Genomic DNA, 14,415 nt, shown 5'->3' with positions numbered 1-14,415 from the left:
TTCTATTGTACAGTGCTGATCTAAAGTGCTTTCTCCCAAGCCTTTTGCTTTTAGGAGAGATTTAGTGAGCTATACTCTCTGTCTGCTCCTATTATATTGATTTTATGAGGGAAACAGTATTTAAACTAGATTATTCTGCTGTAAGAACGTGAGAGGTCTTGTTATTTTCCCTTGCTCATCTTGTAATCTCCTATTTATTTATTTACCTGCTGTAACTAACACTAACCCCTTATGACAAAAATAAATTTTAGAGTTTTATTTTAGAATAGTAATATAGAGGGAGGAAAGGAAAACCTCGCCATTCCCTTAACCATGCCTGTACATAGTGGAGAGGAACCCAGATTAGCCCTCAGGTTGCTGCAGGATAGACAAGAGAAGCTCGGTCAAATGTCTAAATCCCACAAGTGATTTGGGGCTACATGCTGTGGTTCTAGGACGGCAGCATAGTGGGATAAGCGAAGTCGCAGTGATGTCACGTTGAGACGGACGGATCTGTGTCCTCAGAGTGGCTACAAAAGCAAAAGCTCTCCTGTCGTCAATCGGGCTCAAGATCCCGTAACCGAGACTTAATCGAGAGGACTGGGATGAGTCGCTGCAGTAGGAGAGATCACTTCATAGTGCGTGAGAATGAGAACTATAAAAATGTAATACAAGTAGAGACGAGAGGTACCATGTCATCAACAGTTTGAAGGGAAATACATTAACACTGCCACTGAAACTATGGGAAAAAGGTCGATTAACAGAAAGACAAAGGACACTCTTAAAGACACAAAAGACTTTAGTGAAAAGAATAAAATCGCTTGGTAAAAGGATTCTTCTATTTTCTTTAACAACTATTGGCAGTAAAGTACTGGGGTAGCACAGCCTAGATATCAGAGTTAAATTCCTGCCACTCGCTCTCATTTGAAAGAAGCAAATTAAAAACAAGATTAACTGTTATTAGAAATCTATTTTAAATAGCAACTAACTTTCAGTGTATAATAGAACCAGCACAGATTAAGAGCAAACTTGTACCCATTTTCAGAAGGATAGTATCGATAATGATTCCAAGTCACTACATTTAGATGTTTTTAGAATTATCAAAAATTAAATTATACTGGGGCCGGCCCAGTGGCATAGTGGTTAAGTTCATGCTCTCTGCTTTGGTGGCCCAGCGTTCGCAGGTTCGGATACTGGTTGCGGACCTATGCACCGCTTATCAAGCCATGCTGTGGTGGTGCCTTACATATAAAATAGAGGAAGATGGGCATGGATGTTAGCCCAGGGCCAGTCTTCCTCAGCAAAAAGAGGAAGATTGGCAACAGTTGTTATCTCAGGGCGAATCTTCCTCACCAAAAAAAAAAAAAAAAGGAAGAAGAAGAAAAAAGACAAAATTAAATTATATTTAGCAAAATTGGAGAGTTAAATGTATTTTAAGATTTTAGAAATAACCATTCCACTTACGAAAAAGTGAAGATTTTTACAACTACTGAGCATTTACAACATGTCAGATGTTGCTAAGCAGCATTCAAATATAAAATACTGTGTTTCATATTAGAGAATATGGAAAAGACAGTTGAAAACAATAACAGCTCTTACTTCATTTAATTGCTCACAAATACTGAATGAGACCCTATTGTATGCCAGGCTCTCTTCAAGGTTCTAGGGATTTGGCGGTAAACAAGGGAGGCTGTTATAAAGACAAGACATGGTAATGGCTTGTGCCAGGGTGGTTGTGTGGGCAGGTAGCATGCATTGGATTGATTCTGAATATAGAAGGAAGGTAGAACCTTTAGGACATTTGTTGATGCAACTGAAGTAGGGTGTGATTGAAGGAGGTATGAAGGATGCCTTCAAATTTTTTGTCCTGAGGAACTGAAAGAGGGGATTGCCACTATCTGAAAAGTAGAAGGATATGAAAGAAACACATTTTAGGGGAAGAGAAGGACTTCAATTTTGAACATGCTAAATTGGAAATGCCTCTAGACACAAAAGTGGAGGCTGGTGGTTGAATGTATGAATATGAAGTTCAAAGGAGAGGTTCTGGCTGTAGATATAAATTTGAAAATCACCAACTTATGGATAGTATTTAAAAGCATAAACTGAACAGTATCTTCAATTATATGAAAGTAGATAGAAATGAGAAGGGACTCAGGGGCTGAGCCAAAGCCTAGAGGTTGAGGAGTTGAGTAGGAACCACGCAAAGAGACTGAGAAGGAGCATCCTATGAGGAAGGAGGGAAAATCAGAAGGTGAGTTTCTGGCAGGCAAATGAATAAAATATTTCCAATAGGAGTGGGTGAGCAACTGTGTAACATACTTCTGTTTTTTTTTTTTTTTAAAGATTTATTTATTTATTTTCGCCCCAAAGCCCCAGTAGATAGTTGTGTGTCATAGTTGCACAGCTTTCTAGTTGCCGTATGTGGGACGCGACCTCAGCGTGGCCGGAGAAGCGGTGCGTCGGTGTGCGCCCGGGATCCGAAACCGGGCCGCCAGCATCAGAGAGCACGCACTTAACCGCTAAGCCACAGGGCCGGCCCCATACTTCTGTTTAATTACGAAAGATGAGAACTCAGAATTTGCCACTGACATTGGCTGAAGTGGAATGGTGGCAGTGGAAGGCTGGAGGCAGTGAGTTTAAGCTATAGCGTGAAAGCACAGGAATAAGACGCACTGCAGACAACTCCTTCGGAGAGCTTTGTTGTAAACATATAGAGGGAAGAGTGGGGCTGTAGCTACATATGAAGTAGGACCAAAAATTATATTTTAAGGAGAGAGAAATAACAGCATGCTTTTATGCTGATTGGAACAATTCAGTGGGGAGGCGAAAACTGCTACTGTAGAAAAGAGGAAGGGCAATTGTTGGGGCTTTGGAGCAGCCCCAGATGAGAGAAGATGGAGGCTGTAACAAACGGAGGTGTTGGTTTTTGCCAGTAACAGCTAGTAACAGTAGCAAGAGAAAAGGCAGGGTACATGAGCACAGAGTCTGATGGTGGTGGAAGCTTTGGTGACACAGTGTGCAAAGTTCAATGCTGATTGCTTCTATTCTTCTCAGTAAAATAGGAAGCAGAATCATTAGATGAAAGTAAGAATGAGAAATGTGTTGAAGGTGAGGAAAAGGGAGAGATATAATAACGTGGTCACCTAACAGAAAAAGTGAACAGAGTGGGAACATAGTATGATTGCTAGACATCATCAAAGCTGGGGGGCCTAAATTTAAAGGGAGTCCAGTCAACATGCTGTGTGCTCATTTGCCATTTTATTTAGCTTCAAGAGAGTATGGAATAATCTTCACAATAGCACTATAAGGTAGATACTATTGCCATCCCCATCAGAGTTGAAGAAATGCAGGAACAAAGAGGGGATAAAGAAATTGCCCAAGAGCTTAGAATTAGAAAGGGTTAGTCTCTGGATTCTAACCCATACATAGTCTGTACCACTTACCACTACACTTACTGCTTCCGTGAATTTTGTCTTCCATGTATACACTAAGTATCTGGTTACGGCAACTAGGTGATCTCAGTGCCCTTCACCAAGATATGGAGTGCAGAATGGGGAGAAGCTTTCAATCACAGGAACAAAGGAACCAGGAAATTATTGCAATTTTGTACTTTTGTAGTTGGGGGGGGTGGTTGTCTGTGAATTTTCCAGAAAGAGAACACAGTTCTGGCTCTCACAATATTCATATTTTAGTAGAGAAACAGGCAAATAAACAACCACAATATACCATGGTAAGTGCTATAATCGATGTTCAACGGAATTAGAGAGGAGGAGTGTTCACCATCCTTGGGGGAGGTGGGAAGAAAAGGTGTCAACAAACACTTTGCAGATGGTAAGATGGTTAGGCAGATTCCTGACAAATGAATACCAAGTCCTCAGGCAAGAATAGCGTGTGCAAAGGCATGAAAAAACATCACTTGCAGCGGCCCGAAGAGGCTCCATCTGGGAGGAACGGCGGAAGTGTAGGGAAATTACAGGGGAAAGGTAGGCTGGGAACAGCTGGAGAGCTATTTAAAAATCAGAGAGAAGGGAGTGGCGTGAGAGGATTTGCATTTTATGAAGAAAATGCTGGACTCAATTCAGAGGATATAATGGAAAGAGAGTGGGAGGGGATATTTGAGGCGTGATTATTACACCTGCCCAGTAACTGGGAGTGAATCAGCAGTTGTGAGGATGAAGAAGAGATTAATTCCTAACTAACAGATATTTCTTGAAATTATGTTTCAATTTTTACCACATTGCTTTTTTACCATTATCCCATTCTTGGTATATCTAGTACCAAAAAAAATCACCTACATTCTCAGCATTTTAAAGTTAAAAAAATAATTTTTTAAAATTAATTGTTAAAACGTAAGAGGGTATGGGGAGGGCAAAAGGGGTAAAGGGGCACATATGCATGGTGATGTGTGGACACTAGACTTTTGGGTGACACGAGGGAGTCTATATAGAAGCTGAAATATAACAATGGACACCTGAAATCTATACAATATTATAAACCAATGTGACCTCAGTAAAATAATTTTTTAAAAAGTAATTGTTTATCAATAATTAATAAGTGAACCAATATCACACTCCTCTATCAAAGTATTGCATGTGATATAGTTAGCAATCTCACTTTGAAGACTTAACTGACATACAGAAATTTAGTACAGATTTATTCTAACAAACTTCGAAATGTCCCAAAATAATTCAAATATATTAAATCCTTAAGGTAGATATTACCATAATTAGAATTAAGGCAGACATGAATAAACAAACAAACAAACAAAAAGTTACCTACTCTATATATCAGTATATCAAATATATTAAATCCTTAATGTAGACATTACCTTAAATAGAATTAAGGTAGATATAAATAAACAAATAAACAAGAAAATAAATAAAGTTACCTACCCTATATTTAACTACAACAGAGAAATAATAATATATAATGACGTCTTGCTTTCAGTTAAAAACAATAGTGTATTACATGTATTTATATTTACTGTCTCTATCTGAAACTAAAATTTAAAATCAGTATTGACTATTTTGGTAAAACTTAAAAAATGACTTTTGGAATGTCTATAAAATCCAAAAGTATCTCCTACAGTCTTTAGGATAATCTTCATTTTATTTTGTAAAGCTGCCTGAGATTTTTTTTTCATTAAAATTTGCTTCATTTAGTCATCCAATCTGGTGTGGTCCTTTACTTTTTAGTGTGAGATAGTTTATCTAGAATTCCCCTCTTCTTTACACAACTAGGGTTATGAAGAGGGCGTAGACATTTGTATCATCAACAACCCTAGGAGCTGGTCAGCCAAGATGGGCTCCATCGCATGAAGTCCCCACTGGATGCCTCAGAGCGGAACATCAGGAAGCAGGGATACGCCCATGGCAAACTTGTACATGAAGAACCTAGCCTGACTAGCATCTTTTACTTGTAGTTCTCTGTGCCTATAGTTGTATTTCAAATTGAAAACTCGTTACATTTATTTAACCTGGAAAGTCCCACATCGCTTCTCGGCCTTTTGGCTAAGATCAAGTGTGGAAAGTCCCACATGATCTCATTTACCCCCATATTTAAAAATCCATAAGCAGACAGCACTCCCCACATCTACAAAGAAGCCAGTCCTTGAGCTAACATGTTGCCAGCCATATTGAAATGTCACCAGCTGATAACCTGTACAGCATTGCCACTCAGGATATCTCCAAAATACCAAAGAAGAAAGCCCATGTTTCAGTGTTAATTTGTTATCAGAGGCAAAGCTATTTGTCCTGAATCAGAGCTATGGAACTGCAAATTAATGATCCGTAAGTGGAGAATGAATAACCCAAGTTCACAAGAGTTAAAATTGGCGCATGCAACACAAAGAGCTTTCCCAAAGAGCTGGGTTCTTCAAATCTCGTTTAACAGCCTTAACCTTCATTCTGAAAGTGATGTTTGCTCAGCAAATGAAAGTTAATATTGAGCAGTTGTACTTTTGCTTCCTTTTTTTTTTTTAAGGAATTTGATTATAGTTTGTAATAATCTAAGGACTAGAGTCACAACTTTAAAGAGAGATGGAGGGAAAAAAGTGCACCATGCGTGCTGGCCAATTTTCCCTTTGGAAATAACTGATCTTATTCTATGTCAAAGTCTATCTGTCCATGATGTTATTTTTAAACCTTGAAGAAGGAGGAAACTGATTGATCTTAAACGATTTCTAAAAACCTATTTTTCCCCCATACTTTGCCCATTATAAGCCACAGGGATCAACCTGCCTCCTGCTGATAAACTCCGTAGTTTGAAAACACTAATCAAACAAGATAGTGAAATGATCAAAGTGTAGTAGTCTGATTCCTCCATTCAGCGTACGACATATCTGTGAACTGAAGGAGAGCAGTGGATTTCAAATAAAGACTAAAAGAACTCTTTTAAAGCATTTCTTTTGTACTTGAAAATTTGTTCATTTTGAGCTATAAAAAACAGGAGAGCTAAAAGCCTAATAAATGCCTTTGATCTGGACATGGCGAGTTCTTAAAGAGAAAGTCTGAAAGGTTGCAGACTGTCTGCTGGTCTCTAAACATTAAAATCCTGCAAAGTATCACCTCTCTCCCCACTGCCTCCCATCCCCCCAGCATACTGGATATTCCATCCACTTTTGGAAGAATAGAAACTACTAGAAATGATTAAAGCAAAATCTACACCTACTCAAATATTTTAACCAAGACTTCAGGAATCTCTCACCTTTTTTCAGACCTAGAGAAGACACCCCTCAGCCAAGGGTTCTCCTGATGCATCACTGGAATCATTTAGTATGAAGAGAGGGAATCAATGAACAGGCATCTATCCATAAATATTCACTGGGGGCAAGTTGGTAATTTAAATTAGAGAATAGATTTTAAAGTAATAAAGTAGGAACTGGATAGATGGAAGCCTCCAAGTCCATAAAAAGGCATTTAAATTCATTTTAAAAAGTTGAAAATCTATGCCAGCTAAACAAAATATGTCCAAGGCTACATGGGATGCTCACTTTGTGCTCTAGTCTAAACCATTGCTCCTCAAACTGTGGTCTACACATGAGCCATCAGTTCCATCTTGGAACTTGTTAAGTACATCCAATTTTAGAACCTACCCCAGATCTCGTACATCAAAATCTGCATTTCAACAAGATCCTGGGTGACACAAATGCACATCAGACTTTGATGAGCACTGCCTGGACCCACCATGCCTTTGATAACTGTCACAAGTTTATTTCTAATACACACATTGAATTTATTAGTAAATATGAATACTATGAAAGATTTGATAGAGAACTTTATCTAGAACTCTGAACTAAAGGAGATCAGAAAATGAAAATTTCCAGTAGGATGCATTCTTGAAATGATTTTTCCCCTTCCATTTTTGTACATTTCTCTCTGTGTGTGTATGTGTGTGTGTGTGTGTGTTTCTGCACTACTTTGTGTTTGCCTTTGCCTTTTCAGTTGAATCAAGTTCATTTCAAAACCTTTGTTGAAAACTTTCCGTGTGCAAAGTATTGTGATATAAGGGATAAAAAGATGAGTAACATGTAGTACACATCTTCAAGTTTATAAAGTGTTAGAAGACTAGATAAATAATTCAAAACAAATATACAGTTGGTTCCTTGGGTACCAGGCATAAATTATAATATTATAAAGAAAGAGAAGGAAAAAAAGTGCAGTAGGCATGTTCTGGTATGCTAGAATACTTTCCTTGAGGAAATCACGGTTTCCTCTAAACTGTATTTCACTAAACATAGTTATGATGAGGTAGTCAATTAAATTCCCTAGAGGGAGGCATAGATCCAGGCAGAGAAATCATAGGACTGTATCCTTCACGTTAGGCCAAAGCTGGGCAAGTGATCCAAGCAGAGTTCATCAGAAACTTCTGAAATGATATGAGGGCCCTAATAGAAATCAATGGTTTATTTTGTTCTGTTTTTTACTGGAAATTTCAGGAATCAAGAAAGATGTTAATATATAATGATATGTGTATATATGTACATATACATATATGTACATATATGTCCATATACACACACTTATACATACATATACGTATATATACATATATGTACATATATGTATGTATACGTATATGTATGTATACATATATGTACATATATGTAGGTATACATATATGTATGTGTACATATATGTAGGTATACATATATGTATATATATGATATATGTATGTATATACATATATATACATATGTATACACACATATATATACACATACATAGAGACAGAGAAATGTACACAAATATTTTTTGCAACAAATATTTATTTATAATAGTGTAAGTATCCATCACCATATCCACGAATAAAAGTCCACATGCAGAATGAAGCCAATTAGAGACACCAAAAGATGGAAAGAAACAACCATAATGACATTATTTGAAACCTTGTGTCTAGACATGCCTAGACTGGAATCCATTCCTGGTCTATCAAGTTACTGAAACATTAAATTTCATTTTTATTCCAGGTAGTTTGGATTAGATTTCGAAGACTTAGAATTGGAATATTCCTGACTGTCACCAGAACTAGCATTTACTGAGAACTCTTTATATAAGAGGAATATGCCATGGCCTATTAAATGTATTACTTAATTTAATCACTACAATGCCCCTACAACATAAATATTATCCTCACCTTATTGAAAATAAAACAGAGGGTCTGAATAAGTGGAGATTAAATAAGTGGAAATAATTTTTCAGATCTGGTTTAATTCCCATCTCTGTTTGTGTTATCCATATCTGTGTCACCTTGAATAGTTCAATGAAAAAACTAGCAAAATTTGCTATAAAAGATCTAAAGAAGGAGAGAGAAAATACTACTAGCTAGGAGTTTAGGAAATCTTCGCAGAGGAGACATCTTTAATCTAAGCCTAGAGGCAGTGGTAGAATTTCAAAAAGTCAAGAATATTCCAGGAAAATAGAGTTGCATGAATAATAGCTTAGAAGTACTAGATTTTGGACATATTCAGAAGTAGTGCAAACATCTTTTGAATATAGGGAGAAAGAACTGAGAGACTGGACAGACTAATTGATACCATATTGTATATCTCCAATTCCAAGGTGTTCAGTTTGGACTTAATTCATTAGGTATTTGAAATTCATTAAAAATTCTTGAACAGAGCCATGAACTGATGAGAATTTCACTTTAGAGTGATTGACTCGGTTAAGATGTGTAGCTTGAATACAACAGGAACAGACAGAACACAGTACATGCACATAAGAAGCAATTGTAATAGTCTAGGCCCATTTTTCTGAAATATTTTAAAGCTCTGTATAGATAAGCTATAATGATTGATAATGATAGATGAATTGATTGATCTATGGGAGTTTTATTTATTCTGTTTTTATTCTTATAATTTTTGAAAGAACAAAAAAATGCTCATACAGCAACACAGCTACAAAGAAATTTAAATAAAATCCAAAATAATAAAAAGTTAATATCATACTTGCTTTTCATACCAGAAAACATGTAACTTTTACTTGATAATTCACATACTCCAGTGTTAGATGAGTGAGAAGTTCTCAGAATATCAGGGTCCAAGGAGAGAGGGAGAGTGGAGTAGGGAACAAAAGACTTGATTAGGAGAGTAAAAAGAAGAGGGACATTTGGAGTGATACGAAGGAGATGTCTGCTGTAAGAGGAGGATAGACTATTGCAGCGGCTTTCACAAGGGGGTCCCTGGACCAGCAGCCTAGCACCACATGGGAAATTCTTAGGAATGCAAGTTCTTGGGCTCCATCTCAGACCTACTAACAAAGAAACTCACGGAATGCAGCTCAACAATCTGTGTTTTAATAAGCCCTTCCAGTAATTCTGATGTACTTAAAAGTTTGAGAGTATGTCCAACCGGTTAGGAGCATGGGTCTAGGTTTAAACTCATGATTCTTTTACTAGCTGTGTGATTTTAGGCAAGTCACTTACAGTGAATAAGCTTCAAATTCTCCATCTGTAAAAGAGTTCTCATTCAATAGGATTGATGTAGGGACGTATGAAATTGTTCTTGGAAAGTGTTCAGTGCAGTGTCTGGCTGAAATAAACACTAAACAATGATAGCTTGTATTACAAGGTGACAATTAGATAGAGGTGGCACAGATTAAGGAATTACTAAAGTGGGTTCTTGCTTCTCATTTTAAGTGGTTAGAAGAACACTGGTGGTTTTAACAAAGGTAGCCAATGTGAAACGTGATGTTCCAAAATAAAACATAAGAATTTCCTCATCACTTGATGATTCCTAGTCTAAACCAACTGTGTGACGTTATGCCAGTTTGTTAACTGATTTAGTCCTTAATTTTTCAACAAAAAATCCTGTGAAAAGGGGCCGGCCTGGTAGTGTAGTGATTAAGTTTAATGCACTCTGCTTTGGCGGCCCTGGTTTGTGGGTTCAGATCCCAGGCATGGACTTACACCACTCATCAAGCCATGCTGTGGAGGCATCCCACATACAAAATAGAGGAAGATGGGCACAGATATTAGCTCAGGCCCACTCTTCCTCAAGCAAAAAGAGGAAGATTGACAACAGGTGTTAGCTCAGGGCCAATCCTCCTCACGAAACAAAAATGTTGTGAATGTCCTCAATGATGTCTAAGATTTTTTCCAACTCTACATTCCATGGTTGTCTCTTTCACTAAAGGCATCAATCAATCAATAATTAGGTTTAATGCATTGTGATCAATAATGTACAGGATACAAGAGTTATAAAATACATTCCTCCTGATGTCACAATTAGACTTGGAATAAGCACATGAAAAATTAACTAAGCCTACAGGCAATATGTGGTATTTCAAGGGAGTGACAAAAATATACCAGGGGAAAAAGAACAACCAAAGGCTGTCAGGTATAACTTTAAATTCACGACCACTAATCTTGAGTCCTTACTTCTAACCAGAATTCCTACATTTCTCTAGGACATTCATTTTACACAACCTAAATCACTCTCCAGACCTGCTACTCACTCATCAAACCCCCTCTATCACTTGCTTTACTCTTTCCTAGCTGATAGCCGTGCGTCATAATTTCACTGAGAAGAAAAGAAACACTCAGAAGAGAACTATAGTAAGCTCTAATCAACACATTTACTCACACTTCTGCCCGTATATACTTCCTTCCCTTCGTTAAGCTGTTAGAATGAATGAACTCTCTGTACTTCTTTCTAAAGCCTGTGTTCCTCTGATGAGCTAGGTCCCACCCGTCTCACCTACTGAAGGATATCGCTCCAGCAGTGTTACTGCTACATCATCAGATTTCCTCTCTAGGATATTCCCTATCAGTGTACAGCCATGAGCTTATTTCTCGTCTCTTAATAAATCCCTCTTTTGAGGGATTATTAAACCTCCCCTCCAACAAACACCCAGTTTCTCTGCTCCCATTTACTACAAAACTACTCAAAATAATTGCCTAGTCATCCAATCTTCAGTTTATCTGCTCTCATTCTCTTAAGCTGACTCCAATCAGGCTTTTGCTCCCAGAAATCCACCAAGCATCTCTTGTCAAGGTCATCAGTGACTTTCAAGTTGCTAAATCTAATGGTCAATTCTCAGTCTCGTCTTATTTAAACTGCAGCAGTGACTTTCAGGCTGCTAAATCTAATGGTCAATTCTCAGTGTGCATCTTACTTAAAATACAGCAACATTTGACAATATTGATCCCTCCCTTAAACGTGTGGAACACATTCTTTATTTGGCTCTGGGGACTGATGACTTCTGATTTTCCTTCTAAGTTACTGTTGCTCTTTTTCAGTCTTGTTTGCTGCCTTAGCCTCATCTTGTAAATCTAAAGTTGTGGTGTTCCAGTACTTGGACTGGTTCTCTACAAGAACTCACTCCTTAGATGATGGCATAATTTAAAAACCATCTATATTCTGATTATTTCAAAATTTCGAACTTATGTCTCCAGTAAAGACCCATGAACTGAACTCCAGAATTATATATTAACATCTCCCTTTGGGTATCTAAGAAGTATCATAAATCTAAAGTGTCCCAAACTCCTGATCTTTCCCCTAACAAACCTGCTGCTCCTATAGACTTCTCCTTCTCAAAAACCAACAGTCACATGTTCTTGTTGCTTAAGCCAAACATTGAGGTCCTTTTACATTCCTCTTACTCATTGCATACAACAGCCAAGCCATCAACTGATATTGTACGTTCCACCCTTAAAATACACTTAGGATAATTCCACTTCTTACCGCTTCCACTGCAGCTTTGTCTAGGTCACTATCACCTGTCATGTGCTTATTTCAATAGCCTTTTTATTGGTTTCCATACCTCTACCCCTGCCAATGAAAGTCTACTCTCCACATATCAGCCAGGGAGAAGATCACATCACATGTCTTCAAATCCCTCCCAGGGCTTCCCACCTCACTCACAGTAAAAGACAACCATCTGCATAATAATCTCTAATACTTCATTCCTTGCTATTCAATGCGTGTTCCTCAGACCAGCAACATCAACATCACATTCTTGGACACGAAGAATCTTAGGTGTCATCCCAGATTTTCTGAACTTAAATCTGCATTTTCAAACATCCCCGGGCTATTCACATGCACATTGACATCTGAGAAAAATTGTCATAAATAATCTTCCACTTCTTCCCTGTCTGACTTCATTTTCTATCACTTTCGCCCATCCCTCACTGTGTTCCAGCCACAGTGATCTCTTTGCTATTGGGACCTTTATATTTGCTGTGTGGCATAGAACTGTCTTTTAGTTCAACAGTCACTGAGGAACTGAATCCTGCCAACAACTACCATGAGAGGGTTTAGAAGCATATCCTTTACTAGTCAAGCCTTGAGACAACTGCACCTGTGCCCAAACCCTAATTTTAGCTTTGTAGGATACTCCGAGTCAGAGGACCCAACTAAGCTGAGACTAAAATTCTGACTCAAATAAATGGTGAGATAATAAATATGTGTTGTTTAAAGCCACTAAGTTTTGGGGTAATCTGTTATAATAACTAATGCAGATATCACCTGCTGGCTCCTGCTTCTAGAAAGCTCATGACCTAACTAATTAATATAATTTTTAAACAATTACTAAGACCATGGGAGGGAATAAAGGAAGCATTCACTGCGTCTCTTGGCTCTCAAGGTATTTACTCTTTAACTGGGTAAATAAGAGTGACATCTGAAACCATTTTTTAAAAATTTAATCAATAGACTATTATAACAAAGTGCTAAGATTGTGTAATGCAAACCATAAGTGTGGTCAGAGTTTAGGAGGACAAGATTAATGAGGTTTGGGAAACCTATCATGGTTTAGTATGACCTGAAATTCCCTTAAAGAATGGGTAAGACTATGTAGAAATTTATATAATTGCTAAAGAAGACAAAACAACTCAACATATTTTATTATAATCCAATTTCAACATTTTTATTATGCTTGCAATCACTATTTATCTTTCTTCATCTCTTTCTTTTTAGTCTTGTTGGAACAGTCTTTACTTCCCTCCTAAAAATCATTTCTATCAAGCTTCTCTTTCGTCAAATTCCTTCTTGTTAACTAACCATGACTTTATATTGCCTGGAGTACATAATATACCAGTAAAACAACTGTTATAAAATCTTTAAGGACTAGAACAACTAAAGGGGTGGAGTACAACTCTCCAAAGACTAATTTGCAACTTGCTTTCTTCCTTGTGATTGCCCTTGTTAAGTGACCTTTAATCTGACCTGCAAGCATCAACTAACTCAAGAATAGCAAATGACACGTTTATGTTGACTCTCAGCTCAATAGAAAATGTTTCTTGCCTTTTTCAGAATGTATCTAATTAGTTCATATTTGAATTTTTGAAATTAACTAAATAATTCCATTTTTGTTCAGTGGTATAGTTTACACAAGAGAAATATTTCCTTATATTGCAGCCATGAAGAAATATATTAAAATAAATTATTTCACACTTCATTACCAAAAATTGTTCAAACCAGAAACCTTGACCTTGGTGGACCATGCTCAATACATTTCTTTGAATCTGAAATAGGCAGAGATGAAGGTGTACTTTGAAGCCCAAGCTATCAGGATGCATTTATTGCAGCTACTGCATGCAAACTACGGCTGCAAGAGAGGGATTTACAAAGAGGAAAATGTGGCAATTCTTTAGAAAATTAGCATCTGTGGTGCTTTATAAATTCAAACAAGGTACACAGTCATTAAGCAGCAGGGAGAAAATAAATCACCTGTAATCACTTCATCCAGACTAAGATACTGTTTCTCAAACTTTAGTGCCCAACAGAATCTCCTTGAAGACATGTGAGCTTATTAAAACTCAGATTGCCGGGCCTCACACCCAGAATTTCTGATCCGGCAGCTATAATCTGTATTTCTAACAAGTTCCCAGGTGACGCTGATGCTGCACGTCCACACTTTGAGAACCATTGGCAGCCCCACTGTGAGAACCACCGATCTAGAGAAATCAGATTTAACATTTTGGCATTTATCTTTCCAA

This window comes from Ceratotherium simum, chromosome 27 (genome assembly GCF_057802395.1).
Source record: "Ceratotherium simum simum isolate JZ-2026a chromosome 27, ASM5780239v1, whole genome shotgun sequence".
In the NCBI taxonomy this organism is placed as follows: domain Eukaryota; kingdom Metazoa; phylum Chordata; class Mammalia; order Perissodactyla; family Rhinocerotidae; genus Ceratotherium; species Ceratotherium simum.
Note: the sequence above shows the minus strand (reverse complement) of the source record.